General features: G+C 35.5%; 1 protein-coding gene and 1 long non-coding RNA gene across 7 annotated transcripts in view; both read left to right on the top strand.

The window, feature by feature from the left end:
* Ptp99A (Protein tyrosine phosphatase 99A) overlaps positions 1 to 21,008 on the top strand; it is a 286,683-nt gene that overhangs the window by 70,063 nt on the left and 195,612 nt on the right. The window lies entirely within an intron of this gene.
* Positions 7,096 to 8,871, top strand: LOC136348550 (uncharacterized). Of its 2 annotated transcripts, XR_010733680.1 has the most exons (4): positions 7,096 to 7,229; positions 7,282 to 7,467; positions 7,521 to 8,062; positions 8,417 to 8,871. It is a non-coding gene; the product is annotated as an uncharacterized lncRNA (long non-coding RNA). The 2 variants fall into 2 exon arrangements; XR_010733679.1 differs by having other exon boundaries at positions 7,521 to 8,871.

The following is a 21,008-nucleotide window of genomic DNA, read 5'->3' as shown; positions in this document are numbered from 1 at the left end:
CGAACCCTGAGGGAGCACAATGTAAAAACGGATAGCGCAACGAAATTTGATAGATAACTTCACCCTCTACCCCATTTTGCTTTATAACTTAAGCCTATATTGGCGGCTTTTTTGCCCCGAAGGCTTTAAATTTTTAACAGCTCAACCCTGCCATTTTCCCTACGCCTTATTTACATATCTTATGTATTGATTAGTAGCTCGTATGATGACCCAACAGAGACCGAAAGCGTTAAATTCTCTAATTACCTCTAAAGTCTCGTTTTATCTTTCCGGGTCTACGAACTTCTGTTTGTATTTTCGTGTGGTGTCAACGTCCACAGATCGCAGAATTTGGGCTTGTCACCCCCTTCCCAAGACCCATTTTTAATTAGTTTCCGTGACGTTCTGACGACGTTCATGTCTTGAGATAAAAACAGTTGCTAAGGCGAATTCGTCCTTTCAAAAGCGACTCAAACTCGAATGTCCACCATTATGTTGCTAACGTTTTAAAGCCCTTTTAACAAGTAAAAATATTCTTTTGATCAAGAACTTCATAATCATCAAAAGGGAGTTTTATGGCGAACAATATGTGGACAAAAGGGTTTTTGCAACGGAGCTTTGCTTAAATGGATGCGTGATGTATGCGGATCACTATCCCTATGAATTTTATTAAGTTGTCCATCATGTAATGGGAAAAGTGAAATTTTAAACTGACGGCTGCAATGAGCTTGAATTACATTCGTACGGCCTCAGTTTTACAATTGTTTGTGGAAAACTCAATAATGAACAGTTTTTGAAACATAATCATGTTTCGCAGTTTGGATTTTTCGCGGTCGGTCTGCAATACTTCAGTGATATCAGTGCTCAAAGCAAAATTTTTACTGGGAATTTTCAGCGAAATTTCAATATTTTCGAAGTGCCGTTTTTCGCTGATTTCGACAGGTTATTGTTATAAATAATAGATTGTTATTAGATCTTGCATGCACTTCTAATCTATTTGGAAGAGCGCGTGTCCCGATAATGTTTATTGGGAAAGTCCGTAGCGTTGAATATTAGCGGCATCAGAGAAAATTGCTGTTTCGTTTGTCAGAAATGCGGAGGCATGCTATGCCGAAATTTGACAATTTTCTTTACGAATTTTAAAATTTTTACATCGCAAGTTTTATATTTTGGGAGGAACGTGCTCCTCTACTGATTGTTGGGGAACACAACAGCGTCGAACCTTTATAACTTTACAGAAAATTGCTGTTTCGATTGCTCAGTGGAAGCACAGGAGCGTCCCTGGCTAGAACTTGACAATTTCTTTTGCGAATTTCAAAATTTGGCTAAATTCAGATTTTCGGTAATTTCTAGAACTTGAAAGGAAGGCGCTCCGCTATTGGCTTGCGGAAGATAATAGCGTCGATTCCTAATAACATCAGAGAGAGTGTAGAGAGGTACGAGGCTGGATTGTGACAGTTTTGCTCACGAGTTTTTAAATTTCTCTAAGGGCAAGTTTAAAGAAAGTTCTCCACAGCTTTCAATTAGAGCTACGTCGAGAGAAATTGCAGCTTCAATTTCGATACTTTTTTTTTATAAATAATCAAATTTATTTAAATGCTTCTTTTTAATAGGACACGAGGCGATGTCGTTAAATTTCGGTTAATGCGAAGAAACATTTGGTTCATGCGGAAAAATTCTAATATTCTACGCTTCTTCAAATTTAATTTTTTTCGTACCGAGTACCCTTTAGGGGAAATATTTTCCAACAACAACGATTTTCACATTAAGGCTACGCAAAAATTTACAAATCTTTATGTGCGAATCTCTCTCAGCCTCCTCCCCTAAGAATAGGTTGCACCATTCTGACTGAAGCTTTCACACATAAACGATCAGGAATTCATTATACAAAAAAATCAAACATGAAACACGAAATCGAGATTAGAAACATTTGATATCGGATTAAGGTATAAATGATTTCGTCTTTGTTTAACTGTTCGTCGTAAGATGAGCGATCAGGCCATTCGTCGGATGACGGATGTACAAAGCTGAAGACTCTATCTTATGCATCCGTCATCAGGGTCGAACAATCAAGGGTCCTGTAAAGTTAGCAAATTATTTAACCCTCGAATCTCTGCCCCTGAATCAAATATTTTGGCAGGAGTGAGAATATATCAATAGCTCTATTACGTCTCGAAGTTTGTCCAGACAATTTGGTGACATCCTGTATACGCGGTTTTCTCTAAAAAAATTTTGTGTTTTACGTGTCTTTCGGCGGTCGAGTTCAAACTAAATACTCTTCTGCGCCGTATGATTGACAAAAGCTCCGATATTTTCTAATTTTCATGGTACGAGGTAAATTATTCGCTTTTCGCTTAAAGCTTCAAGTAAGATTTCAACGTACGAAGTTAAAGGCGTAAGTGATCCAGAGCACTGGAATCGAGAATAAATCAATATGGCAACAAAGCTTAAGTAGAGGTGTAATTCAGCTTTGAAATTGGAGTAGTCTTATAGCGCAATATCGTTGAAATAGAGTATAACCATGGAGCATTAAAAAGTCGGAACTTAGATACATGGTATTGCTAAAGAAGGAATAAAGCAGGAAGTTAGGATCTTTAACGTAACACAGAAGCTGAGAATTAGAGAAAACATTCCTTTTAAGTCCTTTTATGGCAGCAATAAAATTCTTAAATTTAATTAAAATTCTCAGTGAAAGTAGAACTCTCATTTGAAGATCTCTTGTGTAATAAACATAAGTGCCTTGACATATTTTAATGGCGGAAAAGTGTATTTATATTTCGGAGATGGCTTCCTCTGGGATGTATACTATTAACCTTAACATGGCCCTGGATTATAAACAGATTTGGGACTCTCAACATAATAAATTTCACATGAAAGCATTTTCATATTGCCTGGCATTTAAAAAGAAATGCCACAAAGCTAATCTTTTGACGTTGCCACGGACTTTATAAGCCGTGGAGAAATTTCGGAGATAAATTTTAGTACATGTGAAAGGGGAAAAACGATCCCTTTTTGCAGTAGTGTGTAGACAGATGAATTATTGTAGTTATTCTGGTAGGGCCAATTCCGAACCTTGCACCAAAAAACTGGGTGGCATATTAGTTAAACTCGTTCCTGTATCCTGGTTTTTCAATTTCGTCGGAGGGAAGTCGGTTTTACGAGGCCACATTTGCATGTTGGTCCTTTTGTATTCAATTAAATGCTAATAGTAATCGCTGTTATACAGAGACTTCGACCGACACAGTCAATTATGTAAATACTCTCTCAAAGCGGGCCTTGTATATTACTAACATCAAATGCAAAGATATCCCTTTATATTTAAACAGATATGGTGCCATCTGTGCTCTGGATTTTTGCCTTCCATCCAATAACAACTTCCTTGTTGCAGTGGATAAACCCGGTCTCGTGTAACGGAAATTGGCAGGTTTGTGTTAATTTTTAAATACCCATTCCATTCCCCGGCAATAATCGTTTATCGATCTCCTTTTCCGAGTTCTCATTTAATAATAAAATCTGATTTAGTATAGAGGATTTCTCTACTTTTGATTGAAATTTTTGAATCCGCCTACAACCAGCTCGAAATGAAACTATTAAAAATGGGGTTAAATAGAGTTAAACCCTCCTACTGCTAGAGAAACTTCAATTTCGATGCTAAGAGAGCAAAGGGTAAATGCGCACCCTTCCACACTGATGACCAATTATTTCTGAGCATCATATGTATGCATGGGACTTTCACATTTGCCTTAGTCACCCTAATCAGTCCTTAAACACATACACGCTTATCTGGAACATTTATCCATAGATAAACATCCCTTTGCAATATTATGTCGCTTTGCTTCTCTATTAGTTTAAGTTACAATATACCCGTTTTACTTCTAAACTCTCTAATGTTCTGGTATATATGGGCGAAGCTCGTAAAGTTAATACCAAATTAGCTTTCACAATCAAAATGATTTAAAACGAATTCCCTTTGTTTTTAGCCTAATTATCTGATTTAAAAGCAGCTTACATTTCTTCAAAGGAACTAACAAAGTCCGCTTTACTGTTTTATGTACCCTTTTTTGAATTTTGCAGAGGATATAAATCATTCTTCAGCAATCCTCGGTGTATGAAAAATCACGGCCTGATAAGCGAGATTGCTAAATAACACGTTTTTGTGAAACATCGTAGATCGATAATAGTATCACGCATCACGCAACACGCCCTGTTCATCTAAATGCAAAATGTGTGTGTTAATGTGTCTGTCACTAATGCAAACTAAAACTACAACAAGAAAATCCTTTAGCGCTTTTCACGAAAATGTCGAGATTTTATGCCGTCAATTAATTCGACATTTTGGATGTTTTATTAATCATTTCAGATTGGAAATTGAATTTCCAGCTTCAGCTTCAGTGATCTTTCTTTAGACAGTTTCAAAAGCGCAAAAATAAGTGCCAAAGTTGCCCGTTTTTTGGAAATACAAAAATTACGTTGCATTCGTCCGCTCTTTTGGAGATAATTCGGATAACTAATTTGAGCTATCAATTCAAATTAGTGCAATTCTTCAAACAAAAAGTTTCATAAACAAACCGAAATAGTTCTCAACGTATAATGCACAATTGAAAGTCGAAATGGGTGTCCCAAGATCTGCAGTAGCTCTTTCCGATCTGACTTTTATTCAAATATCAACCAATTCTCTTGACAACAAATTGCTATTTTTTACTAAATTTAACAAATTATAAAAAACCACTCCTGATAGATATTAAAACTATAAATTACTTTGGCATCTATATGACTTTTCAGTTTTTTAAAGTGTCTGAGTATCTTGAAGGATCTCAGCGCTAACGTTCATATTCACCAAACGTCTATATTTTTAGAAAATATAGATGTTTTATCGAGAATCACAAATCTATGTAACGAAAACTCTTTTTTCAGTCTTATTTGTTTTTCGAAATTTTCCCTTCAAAAATTTTTTGGGTATCAGTTTTAAATTTTGGCCCTGATCGTTTCAAAAAATGTCGATAAAAAATCGATGAATAAAGATAAGTTGGTTTAGTATTATCGATATCGACATTTAGTACAGAATATTGGCCGATATTGACTATTTTCGGAGGTGTTTGCCTGCACTGAATAATTCCCATATTTTAGCATCTGAAATTAAAGTGCTATCTGCGCCTATTGCTTCGCTCCCATTCATCTAAGTTTTTATGCTTTGTGCGTGTAGATACAGATACATGGGGGTGTGCATGGGTACATATAGATATCAATGTAGTCAACAGCACTCCGAACTCGCAGGTCTTTCAAGTCTCCAACGAACAATTTCCCACTTTAGTTTTAATTCATTACGTAGCGTTACTGACAGATATTTTGATGGGCCCAGTGGACTAACATGATGAAAAAATAGAAACTCTAACTTGTATAAATATTGGATACTTCGTTGTCCGTAAATATACCATTTGAGGTCCAAGAGTCCTGGAAATGCAGCTTCAGGGCCTTTCATCGGGCAATTTAGATGGTCGAAACTAAATACTAAAGCTGTTCCATGTCTCAAAAACGAAAAAAGTTTGGCAATTCATCGAGTTCGGACTTATAGAGTTAAACAATGTAATTGATTTGAGAATAACGTTGCTGCAGCTTTTGAAATAAGACCGCAGCAAAACGATCAGAGATTGATTTCCCTGAGTAATAAGTAAATCAAATAAAAAAATCAATATCTCAAAATCTACTGCAGCCGCGAAGTCAGATTTGAACTTTAAAAACATTGTTAATGGCGTGTTTTCCCCATCGATTTTCATTAAAACGTCAACTAGGTAGCTCGATAACTGGCAGTTATTCTCGTGGTGAAATTTAACAAACTATGAAAAACCGCACCTGACGGACGTTCAAACGGAAGATAGAAATCAAAGTTGTTTCGTAAAAAAGAATTGACGCTACTGTTGGGAGGTATTATTTTAAACACAAAGTGGATCTCTATTTGGCAACATCGTAAAGCTGGATCTTTAGGGCCATTCATCAGGTTAAGGTTGATGAGATTCTCGGCAGGTGTAAGGCGAAAACTTTTCCAAGTTAGTCCTTGTTCTGGGTTTTGGTTGCCTTTGAGTAATATCCTCATAACGTTTCGCCTTATGTATTTTGTCATTTCAGTTTAATGGTCCCGCCCATCAATTTAATTAGACAGTTTAGCTGAAACCGTTTAACATTGAACGCTCGGGTCTAGATATAATAAAACGTGCGTCGTAATTCGCTAAGTTATGTCTTGCATGAGGAGGGATATGTAGTTAAACCAATCTGGGATCGAGTGATAGACTTCATAAAAATTATTACTTGATAGACTGCGATATTTTCCATAAAATAGTCTTTTAAATAAGTCAGAGCTATTTTCCCGCATTTATGAGCGCCTCACGGATTTCGATTCGAGGATCAGAAAAATCCATTTGTAGCAAAAGAGCGATACAGTTTAGGTACAATTTGTCACTTGCTTACAATATAAATTAAAGGGAAGGGCTAATCCAAAACATAATATTTGAAAATATAGTGTAATAGTGCGAGCTTATTTCCCCGCCTTATTCCACCATTAAATTCCCATAACTGCGAAGAAACAACAACTGAACGAAATTGGAAAGCTTTGCTAAATTAATTTTTATGCCACTGTTGTACAACTGAGTCTCTCAAGCATGCAAGCTATGAAAAACAATACGAAAAAGAATTTGCTTTCATTTAAAGCGAGAAATCCTTGTTTATGGTCCGCATCTCAAACGTATTTTAAATTGTCCTTTAACGCCTATTAAATGTTTTGTGTTACATTTTACAGCTTTCCTTCATCTGTAAATTAATAATTTATGACGTAGCTTCCAAAAAGTGTTTACATGCACATCTAGTAAAGGGTAAACATTTTTATATTCAATATCAATTTTGAAAGAACTCTTTTTGGGTTGGAAAATGCCTTCCAATATTTTATACCCTGATGTGTTCATACGATGGTTGGATGTTGAATTATTACATGACATGGTCGCCTAAGAAAGAGTTTTCATCATAATAATGCATGGTATCAATATTTTTATTCATGGAGATGCGGTAATAGATTTAAACGTCTAAAAATATGACATGACTAATAATTGTGGCGTCACATTCACCTGATTAGCGTCACTCAAAAACTATATATCAATCACGTTTAATGTCTATTGAAAACTGCAAAATGGAAATTTAATATTGGTCAGCAAAGGCCTTCATTTTCCAGATGGCGGGGCGTCAATACAAAGTTAAATAATGTGGTACAACCGTTTCATCAATTTTTGTCCTGAACTGTTTTTATAATTGTTTTAGGTTTGAAAACAAATTTTAGTTAGGCAAAAATTTCACCCATAAATAAATCCGTTCTAGTAAGCCCCAGGTTCATATCCTATCGGATCTGTTTCGACATAATATATGAAGGGTGGGATAATACATCTTCGAGACATTGCATTATCCCAATCGGGTTGACGATCGCTCAGGCTTACGTGGGAGGAACAGGTAGCTTATACAATATAATCCTGTAGCTAACTAATGCTGTGTTGATTCTTCAGCAACGTCTGTTACATATAAATGTTCCCGTCCCGTGTCACAGACTTCCGCTTCCGATCAAAACTACGACAAAATAATATTTATATACGGGGAGCTCTAGAAATTATGGTATAAATTAATGGCATGGGGTAAAAAATAGAGCGATGCAGTTAAGCTTGCCTTATAGAACAACTGCGTTGTTCAGTCCATAGAGTTTCAAAATATTTTTCTTGCTCTTAAAATGGAACACAAATCTTTACAATTTTGGAACTGCAATTTCGAAATTGCTCCTAGGAAGGTTTGGTCATTGCTTCTGAGAGTTTTTCCATCTTCTTAAGTTCAGCTGTTGCGTGTAAGTTTGACTTCAAAAAACAAAAAGAAACCTAGAGGGTTTAAGTCGGAACTTCGTGGAGGCATAGATGTTTCCTATTCCGAGCAACCTATGGATGTGGGTAATTCGCATTGAAGAACTCTTTTTCAAGCATACGGAAACGAGCAGAAGCCGTACATTACAAAAACCAAAAATATTTACTTAGGGCTACGGAAATATTTTTCAAAACCAGAGGTAAGTCGTTTTCAGTAAGGGCAGGTACCGTTTCTCTTTCAGTTTAACCAGAACCTCGACTAGTTTCAAAATCATATCTTTTACAATCTCACACCGAACGTTTACTGAAAATTCATGTTGTAAGTAACGTTCTCTCATAAAATGAGAATTTTCTGTGTAGTAAGAATGACTGCTTCTCCAATTAAATATACCTCTTCTCCTTGCGTCGTCGGTGAACAATATTTTATTAAAGAACAAAGGGTCATGATGCTTCTTGTGGAGTAACAAATTGCAGAAATGTATTTTGGGATGAAAGTCCTTTGCAAAGAAATTTTAAATAGGTGTGAAATAGTATGGAAACTGCTTCTCTTTCAGGAGAATTCCGGAAATGATTCGCGGACCCTCATCGCTTCATATATATCCATGGCGTTAGTGTCTGGATCTTGCAGTATTGGGACGAAAATTTCCTTTTCTTCATTCGTGGTGACAATTTTGGATCTTCCGTTATCCGATTTTAAACAAAATAAACGAGTTTCGCCTAATTTGTCGCAAAGTCGTTTCACATTTTGATGATCTGGTTGTTTATTGTCAAAATAAATCTCTAGGTACATTTTAGCACTAAGGCAACTTCTTACAGTTACTTTTAGAGATATAATTTTTTGAAGAATATTTATTAAAGAAATCGTGAAAATATTGCAATTATCGGCATCGACAAAAAGATATTTTTTGTATCTTAAAAAGGCGAGGGTTGTGCCACATACGTATCAGGTACACCCTATGGGATGAAAACAAGTAATCTTTGTATAAGACAAGTATAGCGGATTCACTCTTTTTTTGTACCTTTTAGTGCCCAATATTGATTTGTATCACGTTTTCTGAAACAATATACATAATATACCAGCAAATAGTGGGTATTAGCGATTTTAATGATTTTCATGTTATGTGACACTAATACTAATTACTCTCGCATACAACTTACGTACGGAAAAATACATAAAAATGTGGAACTATATAAATGCAAACAAGTTCATATTTCACTGGTTCTCGCAATTTGATTTAGTTTCCGCCTGCAATGCATCAATTCGATTTTGCCCATTTTCCTGAGACAAAATTGAATCTATAAGACCGCTTTTCCCTTCATGGAGTCTCTTCGTAAAATATATCGATAACACAGTTGACGCATAAAGGCTAGTTTCCATTATGTACAGCTTTTTTACCGAAGAAAAATATTTCAGAGGTTAATATTCGACTTGTGCGTGATGTACGCTGATAATGATAGTTTGTAAATTGTAACTTTTTCATTCATTTCAGTTTTTTGGGGGATATCGATCTAAATTGAAAATATACTGATATAATTATCATTGGAACTTGAAATTTATTCCTTATGTCGATTACTTTTAAAACCTTTTGGATTCACCGAAATTCCTATAAAATCTTAATTAATTAGCCTTTTAAATTCATTTTTTGAGTTCACTGAATTTATTCCGTCTTCGGTGGAAATGAAAATTTTTTGGAAATTTTTAGATTTGAAATTGTCCTTTAGATTATACTGACAAAAGTTCACAGTGTGTACAGGTTTCTGGAAGTAATCTAATCAGCAAATCTAATTCTATTGAAATTTTTTGTTTTTTGTTTGAAAGTTTGTTTTTTTGAAAGATTTTTTTTTTAACTCGAAGGAATTTCTTTTCATTTTTAGATTTAGAGAACTATGAACTTACCTGTATGTTCTCACTATAGAAATCCTATTTTCCTAAATCCCGAATATTTTATTCTCAGGTTTCGCATTAATCAAAAGCGATTTCAACTTCTACCCAGTTTCCTAGAAATTTTATTTTACCTGAGTTTCTTCATCCTCTTGCAGAGATCCGTATTTAACTGCAATTTTTAGATTTACAGATTTCTTCAAAATTTCTTATCCACCTGAAATAGTAATTTGGTTTTTCCAGATACTGAGATATGTGAATTGACCCGAATCTTTTTTTAGGTTTAATAATACGTAACATGAAAATTCCTTGAAATAATTCAAAACTTTCATTAATTAGTTTTTTTTAGTTTACAACAAATGCTATTTATATGTTTCCTGTAAATCTCTAAATCTCGGGTTTATATGAATTTTTTCTTTTTCCTGTGAAAATCCTAGGTTGGTATAATTATTTAGTTTAGGTAATAAATGTCCCGATTTTTTTAATCTTACTGTGAAAATTTAAATTATAACGTACTCTTCAGATTTTTTAATTTTTCAAGAATTTAGTTTTAATTTTTCGGTAAATCAAAATTATTCAACTTTCCTAAAACTGCAATTAACGTCAATTTTTCCCCCTTTAGAAAAAAGAAATTTATTGAAAATTTTAGGTTTTATGGTTTTCCGGAATTTCTCATTAATCTGAATTTAGGCCTCTAGAAATATAAGGAAAAATAGATTCTTGAGAACCTAAATTCATTTGAATTTTATGATACAAATACGGTTAAATTTCATTTGAGCGAATTAAAAATTTTGTTACGACTTTTAAACTTGAATGTTTTTCTCAAAGTATTCGTGCAAAATATTTTTAAGAGTTGATTGAATTAATTTGCAGACATTCCTGAAATCTGTTTAAAATCTATCAGAGCACTTGGTCTTCGAAAGTTCCTATAAATATTTTGGAGGACTCTCAGCGCTAATAAATAAATAAATGTTTTTTTAGTCTCAGTGGTTTTTCCACGTTTTTTCTTTAAGTATTTTTTGGGATATCTGCTTTACGTTTTAATTGTGAAAATTCAAAAATCGTCGGGGAAAAATCTACAAAAAAATATACTGTTACTCAGTATTGGATATTGGCAGATTTTAATTATTTTCAGGGGCTTACGTCGATACCAATAATCTCCGATACGGTTAGATCTGGAATTCAGATGACACATCCATCTACTGCTGTATTGTATTTTATTCTAGATTTCATACTTCGTGCTGTCTGTAGAAATAGATGATAATATAGTCAACAGCACTCTTAATTTTCAGCTTTCGTTTCGTTTCATTGCATGATATTGTTGACACATATCTTGATGGTCCTTATGTGTTCAGCCCTAATTTGCATAATTAGTGAATTTCGTACCTGCCAATTAAGATCCCTTTAGACTATATCTATTCTTATTCTGCGCATGGAACTAATTATGCGTCCCTATTCAAAATTTCAAGTTGTCTTCATTTGCAGTCCCTTTCATATAACATTAATATTTCGTTTAATAATGGTTTTATTTAATAGATTTTGTTATTATAATACTTTCCTTACCATATTAAAGAGTAAAAGAGTACGGGGGTCGCCACCAGAGGTCCAAGTATATCGTAGGTTGAACATAGGGAAACGTTTTAATAAAAGTTCCCCTAAGGCATGTTGGAACAGTTCATTGCAATATTTTATTGAAAGTAATAATAACTCTTACATTGCATCTGAAACATGTTTTAATCAGTACTCTGAAAGAAAACTCATAAATTCGTTTTTTGGCACCGTTGGCTAAATACGAACTTTGCGAGAAAACATATATCCTTGTGGAGGCAAAAACAGCAGATGTTTCAATTTTAGTTATTTTTAGTAATTTATTTGTATTTTTAATTTTACAGGGTTGCTGTTTTTTTTATCAATGCCGATATTTTGGAAATTATGACGACAATGGAGAAATCCGAAAACACGTCTACCATAACATGTCGGTCACCCCAAGTTATTTTTTAAGTAGCACGAGCATGGTTGTGTCTTATGGTCTGAAAGCGTTTTCTATAGCCTTTTGAATGGTATCAAAACTACTGAAATTACGCCTCCAAGCATATTCGGTAATGTCTGAAATGTAAAATGCGTGACTAAGACACCTAGGGATAGAATCAAAAGGTTTTTAATCATAAATAAATAATTGAACCGATGATTAATTTAAAATGTTATCATAATTAAATGAAAATGCAAGATTTGATTCTCGATATTAATAATTTTTTATAATAGGCGTTCCTGGTTTTCCATGCAAGCGTATAAACGATATTCATATTCTTCATGCACATTACTATGGAAGAATTAATAATTATTATTTTTATGGGCATTTACGAGTATTTTCCACCCAATGAATCGTCGAATTTTGCTTATAATCTGAGTCTCACTTCGTATTTCTTCTGGCAAATTTTCAATCGAATCATAGTTTATTCATTTGCGGAACGGGCTGAAGTCGTTTTTATTTATGGTGCTGAGGAACATTGTCTTTTGCGAACCACAGAAATGTTTCGTCAGCGACACCCTGGAACGAACATTAATCTTTCCCACGTTAGGAAATTAATACAAAAATTTGAGGTAACTGGTTCTGTGGCCAATAAAAAAGAGAGAATCAACCTAGGATATCAGCCGAACTTGCTTGAATTGAAGTTGTCGGACGTTTTGCACAAAATCCATCATCGTTTATGTTTGAAACCTCTACTTTAACCGCACTATCAACAGTATCGAAAAGTTCTAAAACTGCACAAATTTTGTCCATAGAAAAATCAACTTCATTAGGAATTAAATGAACATTATCCAGGCTGACAAAGTGAATTCCGAGGTGATTCAAACGATGATTATCAACCAACCCCAGCTACTGCTAAACGTTTGCTTCATTGAAGAGTGCACATTTATCTTTAATGGTACTTTTAATAGGCGCAATTGTCGTATCTGGAGTTATTCAAATCCTAATGTTATGAGATAGGAAAGCACCCAATATCAACAAAAATTAAATGTTTGAACGAGGAGTCTTGAAGACGCTACCATGGGAGCCTTGTTATTTAATATTTTATAATTTGAACAGTGAAATCTACCGTGATCTTTAAGAAAATGATACTGAACCGTTGGTTATTCAAGAGCTAGAGGATCAGAAGGTGAGATTTCAACAGGATGGGCCGTCACCACGTTTTCTTTTACGCGTCAGGCAGAGCTTGGAGAAGGATTACCCTCCAAGATTGATTGAAAGGAAAGGAGGCCCCTTAGGTCGCCTGATCTGACGCACTTGGTTTTACGGTTGTAAGGGCACTTGATGGCACTTGAAAAACTCAATCGAAAATAATTGAAGAGTTAAAACAGGTGATTATCGCTGAGCTTTATGCAATTCCTAGCGAAACGTTTGTCAATGCCCATCAAGAATGTAAATATCGTTTGTACACATGCATGGAAAATAACAAGCAATATTTTGTTCACTCGCTATAAAAAATGAGTCATTAAAAGGCAAATGTTACGCTTTAATTTAATCACGATAAAACATTGCATAAATTATCATACGTTTTCAACCATTTAACTCTACGCCTAGATGTCTTACTCATGGATTATGCATTTTAGGCAGCATCGAATACATTTGGAAGCGAAATTTTAGAAACTTTGACAACGTTCAATACATTTGAATTTTTATAGTTTGAAAAAATTCGCCCTGTATGTTCAGATATGGTATAAGAATCGGTTTCTCGACATCGGAAATATCGGTATCAGTATTTAAAACCTGCCATCTGTTCAGCTGTAATTTAGTTGAAATGAACGATTTAACTTAGTTCCGGTGCTGAGTCCTGAAGTTTTTGCATTAAAGATTTATTGACATCTACTATACATATAATCACTTTGTAAAGTAAGATAAAGCATGAACATCAACCCTTTAGAGGGCGGTCCAAATATATTACCAACATGCACATTTCGAAAATCATTAGAGGTTCCCAATCGCCTGTGCCGCTACGGGAAAAGTAGATTGTCATGGTTTTCGAAAAATAAGAAAATTACTTTTTTTCCGGCTTAAATTGCAGCAACATAATAACCCAATTCACTTCCCCGATATTTTTTCCGGCCTGCGCAATTACCTAAAAATATAACGGTCCTTATTTAGTATTTTCTGCGAAACCTAAACTGCAAGCACATGGAAAGCTCTGGGTATTCACATTTGGGATTCGGTGGGCAAACCTCCGATTTTTCTGCGTTAGCATTAATATCCATTTACCAGCAGAGAGTGTGTAAATAGCAATAAAGCAGACAAAGCAGAGTAATGTAAAAACAGTCGGTATTGATTATCATTTTTGCACTATAACATTTTTGGGAAATCGTGAAATATGAACTGTCGAATTGAAAGTGCAACGTTTAAATGGATTGTACGGGCTAAATTTGTGACCACTTTAATAACAGGCCACAAATATATTTCGGATTGTTTCTCGGTTTTTTTGGTCAGTTAAACAATTTCCAGCCCATTTGAAGTGAATGATACTGGAAATTTCAATTAAGTGAAAATTCATGTAGGTGCGTCGGCGAATTGGATACTAACTTATTGATATCTTTACATTACCCGGAGAGAGATGAGCTGGAAATTCGACTCTTCATATTTTACAAGTTTCATTTGTGACCTCAACACAATGAACCAGATGAATTTCAAGGAATTATTTAACCAGCGGATTCAATCGAACGGATCTTCGAACATGGCCATTAAATTTTAGCAAGCTGTAATGGCTTTGTCATTAAAAATTCACAGAAATCATATTACAGTCCGGCCGATCTCCATTTGAGTACACGTATATTTTCTCGAAACTTTCTTGAGCGCTAGAGAATTTAACGAGCCTCCTTTAAATGATCAGGTTAAACGAGAGAATTCTGAACATCCCTAGAAAGAAAAACGGAAGCTAAACAGGAATTTGCAATGTTAGAAATGCTTAGAATTTTCAGCGATGCATCGAATTTTGTAATCGGTGCGACATTGTAACGTTTTACTAACAAAGCCTAGAAACCACTAGAATTCTTTTATAGGAAATTAATCCTTAAGAAGATGAAGTATGGGGCTGCAATAAAGAATAAACTTGGCCACGAAGGTATTTCAAATATATGGGGGAGAGACGTTAATTTACAGTGAACGTCGACCACGAACCTACCACATTTGCTTGTTGGAAGAAGATTCACCAATATAGGCCACGCCCACTCGGGAATTCAGATTTCATAAACCGATTTACTGCAATCGTTTAAATCTGGACCTCCAGATCCAACAATATAATAACAGATGCATTATTCAGAATGGAAGAATTCCAAAATGCGATACACTACAAGAACCTAGCACACGCCCATAGAGCGAATAACGAGTTCAAGATTTCAAGAAGAGATTTATGGAAAAGGCAACAGCCCTTCAAATGAGGTTTGGTGAAAATTCTTGAAGCTGAAGTATCGATTTTTAGTGACGTTTCCACTCGTCTAACAAGATCATTTCTTCCCAAAATTGTAGAAAATTAGCTTGTTACTAGGCACATGGAGTCTTCCAACCTGGAACAAACGACCATTCTTGGCTCAAGGGAAAATCATAGTTTCCGTCGGATTTGGTTCGTTTAAACACCCTTTTCACTATTATAAAGTTGTACGAAGCCCAATATAATGGATTTGGCCAAATTCATGGCTCTTCGCAAATCTCCGACACGAAGTAGTTGTGGGACACTTTAATGGAATTTTTGACGTTTTTACTTAATTAGAGATTAATATAATAAATTTGTCTGATTTGCGTACATGTTTCATTAAGTTTATGGTTTTAGAGTAAAATCATCGTTTTCGACAGTTTCGGCTAATTGAAATACGATTTCACATATTGGAACTTATACGAAACCCGGTTCGACATATTGGCAAATATTCAATATCTGGTAGCTTCGGCACACTTGAATAAAATTTTCGCTGCTACAACTTATTAAAAGCTTGATTTGATTAATTTGGACGATTTAGGCATATTTCGCATTGCTTGTATGGTTTACGGCAACATCATCGTTTCCGACAGGTTTAGTGCGTTTAAATACAGAGTTTCGTTAATGGTCAAATATTGCCAATCGATACATTTGGTGGTAAACGGAATGATATATCAGAAATAGACCGTATGTGTACTACCAAAAAGAGGATGCGAACCGCTGAAAATGTTAAAAAAGTTTAATCCGTGTAAAATAAATTTGCTAGAAGAACTTCATGGAGAAGATTTTGACCACCGTCCACAATTTGGCTGCATTATGAGCGAGCGAGCAAGATGAAACCCCAAATTCTTCTTAAGATACAATGGTGGTCAAAGTGATAGCTCACTTGGTTTTTTCAAAGTTTTAGCAAGTTTCAGTTTTTTTTATAAATTAATATTTTGCATAGAATTATATAAAACTTAAAAACTTTATTAACACTAAAAAAAATTGAAATAATATAATAAAAAGTACTTCTTGAAAAAAAGAAAAATTAATTTTGGCTGGCCAAGAAAATTAATAATTACAGCTGTTAATCTAGATGGCATCGATTCCACTACTTCCTGGAGATAGTCTCTTGGAATGGAGTTCCAGGCGTTTCTAATATTTTCCCATAGTTCGCCTGCATTGGAGGGATTTTTTCCTTTAATTTCCCGTTTAACCCATTCCCACACATTCTCGATAGGGTTCAAATCGGGACTTTGAGGAGGCCAGACTAAAATTCCGATTACATTATCCTCCAGCCACTGTTTAACCAGCCTCGAAGTATGCTTCGGATCATTATCTTGCATAAAAACATAATCAACCGGCCTAATTACAAAAGCATGTGGCTCCATTATGATGGCTAATAAATCCTTATATTGAAATTTGTCCATAGTACTCTCAATTCGGTAAATAGGTCCAATACCATGCCAGGAAATAGCACCCCACACCATTACTGATCCCCCGCCATGTTTAATTGTTTTAATAGTGTATCGTGGATTGGTACTGCCATTTCTTGGATGACGAATATACGTTTTTCCATCATTTCCGAACATATTCACTTTAGAGTCATCACTCCAGAGAATCCGGCGCCAAAATTGAGGGGGTTTATTAATATAGGTTTTTGCGATATTTAAACGCTTCTTCTTGTTTCGGTTAGAAACGTGTGGCTTCTTCTTAGCAATACATCCACGAGGGTTGTGCTGTTGTAAAATCCTTCTTACTGATCTGGCAGATAAATCCACTTTATAATCACTGAAAATTTGCCGCTTAATTTCCATAGATGTTAAAAAAGGTTGCGCTTTGCTAATCCGCACAATTAAGGCAACTTCTCGTTCAGTGACTTTTCTGCCTTTTGATGCACGTGATTTATTTTCGAAACTTTGGGTGTTTTTGTGTAACTTTAAGGCGTTATACACCATTTTCCTAGAATAAAATAATGTCTTCGATATATCCGTAATGGATTTTCCTTCTTCTTTCAGTCTAATTATTATCCTTCGCATTTCGGGACTACAATGCCTCTTCCTGCCAACTATTTTTTCAAAAAAATTCATGTATTAGTAGTCATTAAGAATTATAGAATTAATATTAACTTACTCTTAATAAAAATATTCGACGGAAAATATGGTTAAAAATATTAATAGTTAAACGTACTATTTATCTGGCCAGCACTAAGCTACAAATAAACCAATAAAATATAAGCAAAGAATTTTGTATTGGGATTTTAACTGATAAGGCATTCTATGAGAAAAAATTAATACAAAAAAACAATTGTTATTAACATTTATTGGTATTTAGCACTCTTATGGTAAAAATTAAAAGTGTGCTATTTCCATGACCACGACTGTATATTTTTTCTATACGGTCCTGTTAATCGCCATATAACACAGACAACGTCAAAAATTAAATGTTTGGATCGGAATTATTAAATATTGTCAGAACGGGTCTTTTCTTACATGGAAATTTCAACGAATAGATGCACTTACAATTATTCGTCAAAGTCATTAATATAACTTTAACTGCAATTATTGAAAACCATGACGAATACAATGGAAATAATTCGATGTTTCAATAGAATAGTGCACTTCCGCATAATGCAATGGCCGCAAGATAGTATTTGGATCAAAGATTTCCAGGACAATAGATTGGATGGGGAGATACAATTGAATGGTCCCCATGATCACCAGATTTGTCTCCGCTAGAATTGTTTATGGGGCCATTTAAAGCTTAGAGTCTATTTTACTCAGCCGAAGCCTGTCAAATTGCACGAGAAATGTTTCAAAATGTACATTAAGGTTTGCAATTTGACCACCATCTCTTTGAACGTTTAATCGATCACTCTTCAAGTATTCTAATTTTAACTATTTAACATTTAAAATGGTTGAGGTCGAGAACTAACACTCCTTTATAATAAGATACCAGTCGGCATCACTTTCGATTTGAGGTTTTTGAAGTTGAGTTTGCCTCCATTAGGATGTGGCAGGTGAGCCATTGAAGGTATGTTTAATCTTTTCCTTTCAAAATTCGAACTGAAGTGTCCGAAGATTTTTCAGAACAATGTAGCAGGTGGTCGCTGAAACAATCTGTGTTTCGTTGTCGTCTGACCGCTCTGTATATATTTTAGTAGTGAAACAACTAATGAATGTGTTTTTATGATGAACTATTTTTAATGTCTAATTTAGCAACTAATATCCTATATCGAATTATTTAATGCATTTAAATAAAAAATATAGGACTACTCGAAAGTAATAAAGTACTTATTTGAAAGAAAATACTAATTGAGGTGCGGCATCTACATATTTTAAGCATTTCCTCACCTTAATATACACTGACTTTCAAAAAAACCGCAACACCAAGAAGAACACATCGGACACGTTTGAAATTCTGGCATCACGTTGGGTCGGGTAATGGATAAAAACGATCAAAATATCAAAAGAAAATTATTGTGAATAAGTGAAAAAATTTAATAATAATTTAATAATGGGTGGTATCTCCTCTTAAATTAATACATTCCTGTAAGCGACGGGGCATGCTTAAAATTAAATTCTCAATATCTTCCTGTGGTATTGTATCCCGGGCAATCTGCATTTGCTCGCGGAGTTCATCTATGGTCTCTGGAGGGCGAGCTAAACGTTGAAGTCTCCGACCCATTATATCCCATACATGCTCTATTGGGGACAAATCTGGAGACCGAGCTGGCCAAGGCAAAGTATCCAAATTTTCAGCTTCCAAATACCTCAAAGTATCGTTGGCTACATGTGGTCGCGCATTACTCTGTTGAAATGTGCTTCCAGGATGGTCGTGCATGTATGGTACAAGAACCGGTTCTAAGACACTATTAATGTACCTCTGAGCATTTAATCTATCGTAAATGGAAACAAGAGGAGACCGACTACCATACTGGATGGCACCCCAAACCAAGACACCTGGTGTTATACCAGAATGACGCCTTTCCAAAAAGTCCAAATGTAATCGCTCTTCTCTGCGCCTTCTAACACATAACCGTCCATGAGATCGTCATAAACAAAATCGGCTCTCATCACTGAACACAATTCTTCTCCACTGATCCACCCTTGCACTCTCAGACGACACCACTCCAGTCGGGCCACCCTGTGGTTTCGTGATAATGGAAGCCGACCCATAGGACGATATGAATTTAGTCCAAAACTTCGAATTTTGTGATACATGGTACTAAGGGAGACCCTTCGATTTAGGGTGGCTGCCCAGTCAGCACCAAGAGACGAAATTGTTTCAAACGGGGCGCCGGTCGCTGAACGACGAAGTCGCCGGTCTTCGCGTCGGTTCGTCATTCTTGGACGGCCACTACCACGATGACGATTTACTGACCCTTCGTTAGACCAATCTCTCCAAGCTCTTAGCACTGTTGATGCGTTTCGATCCAATCTACGTGCCATTTTTGTCTCTTTACAAGTCTGAAATCATACCAAAATTTCAAATACATACAGTGCGTTCTTCTTGGTGTTGCGGTTTTTTTGAAAGTCAGTGTATTACACAAGTGTTTAGTCAACATAAGAAATTGGCATTCTGAAGTCGATAAAGGAATTTCTTAACGGCAGTTAAAGTTTCATTGCAATACCATTTTTACGTCATACGAATTTAGTCGAAGCTGTTTAGGCCAGGGTTTCCTGAGTTCTTGCCTAACAGTAGCGACTGCCTCACCAGGCACCCACAGAGAAATCGAAATACGCTGGCGGGGTTTTTTACTCGAGTCGAAGGACCAAACGGGCTACCGTCACGAAATAATGGGGGTCCAAAGGTTCGAGAGGGTACAGAAACTCTGTTACACGAATCACATGAAATTTAATCACAGACTAGTTGAAATACAGGGTTGATTGGCGATTAAATTATTAAATGTGTACAGATTTCTATTGCGACGAGAAGCGTTAGAAGTTCGTAAAGTTATTTATTCTCACTTGTGAAATCGATAGCGATAGAGAAGTTGCTGTTCACGCGACGAGATGAGAAGCGGTTCTAATTTTGCTCCAAGAGGGGTGGTGCTCTTTCCCGAAAAGTGCCGATTCCAGAGTCTGGTTCTTTCCCACGATTTCGTGGGAAAATCACCACCTTGACGCTATCACACCATTGCCTTATCGCTAACACCCTGTGGTTCTTGGGCCACTTGCGCGGGCTGTCACGAGACATTCCATCCCAATTTCCTGCGGCCCTTTATCTACTTTACGATTCGCACTTCATAAATCAGGGTGGAAGTAATCGAAACGAATGGTAATTAACGCGGTACCCATGGTTTGGCACCTAATGGTATGTTGAGGTTTGGGTTCTGTTTTCTATCTATTGTTATTTATTGCCCACGTGTTAGGGCATGCGTGAGAACAATCTTTATGTTGGAGTTTCTCCGACAGAAGCCATAACGAAAAAATTTTCTTTTCCCATTTTAGCAAATATATATTATCTTGCGGATATACGTGATGAACCTAAGAATACTCACTATGATACATTAATATTTAATTCAAGCATTTACTTTTTACTGTGCAGATCCGAGCGCTTTAAGAGCAACTCCGCCCACATCATAATGTTCGCATTTAACTGTGTGGTAAAACGATGACTTATTGGTGTTTTTAAAGTGATTCGAACTCTAAATGAATTTTGGAAGCACATCCTTTTGTGTGCATTACTGACACGACCATTCAGCCACAATTTAATTTGCATTTTATCTACGATTTTTGGTCTTCATACATATATACACTTCGTCGAGATTTTGCTCGACCGTAAAGCAGAAACTAGTTAAAATTCACAAAAGAACTCCTA

Source organism: Euwallacea fornicatus, chromosome 33 (genome assembly GCF_040115645.1).
Source record: "Euwallacea fornicatus isolate EFF26 chromosome 33, ASM4011564v1, whole genome shotgun sequence".
Classification (NCBI taxonomy): domain Eukaryota; kingdom Metazoa; phylum Arthropoda; class Insecta; order Coleoptera; family Curculionidae; genus Euwallacea; species Euwallacea fornicatus.
This window is presented reverse-complemented; position numbering and strand designations above follow the sequence as displayed.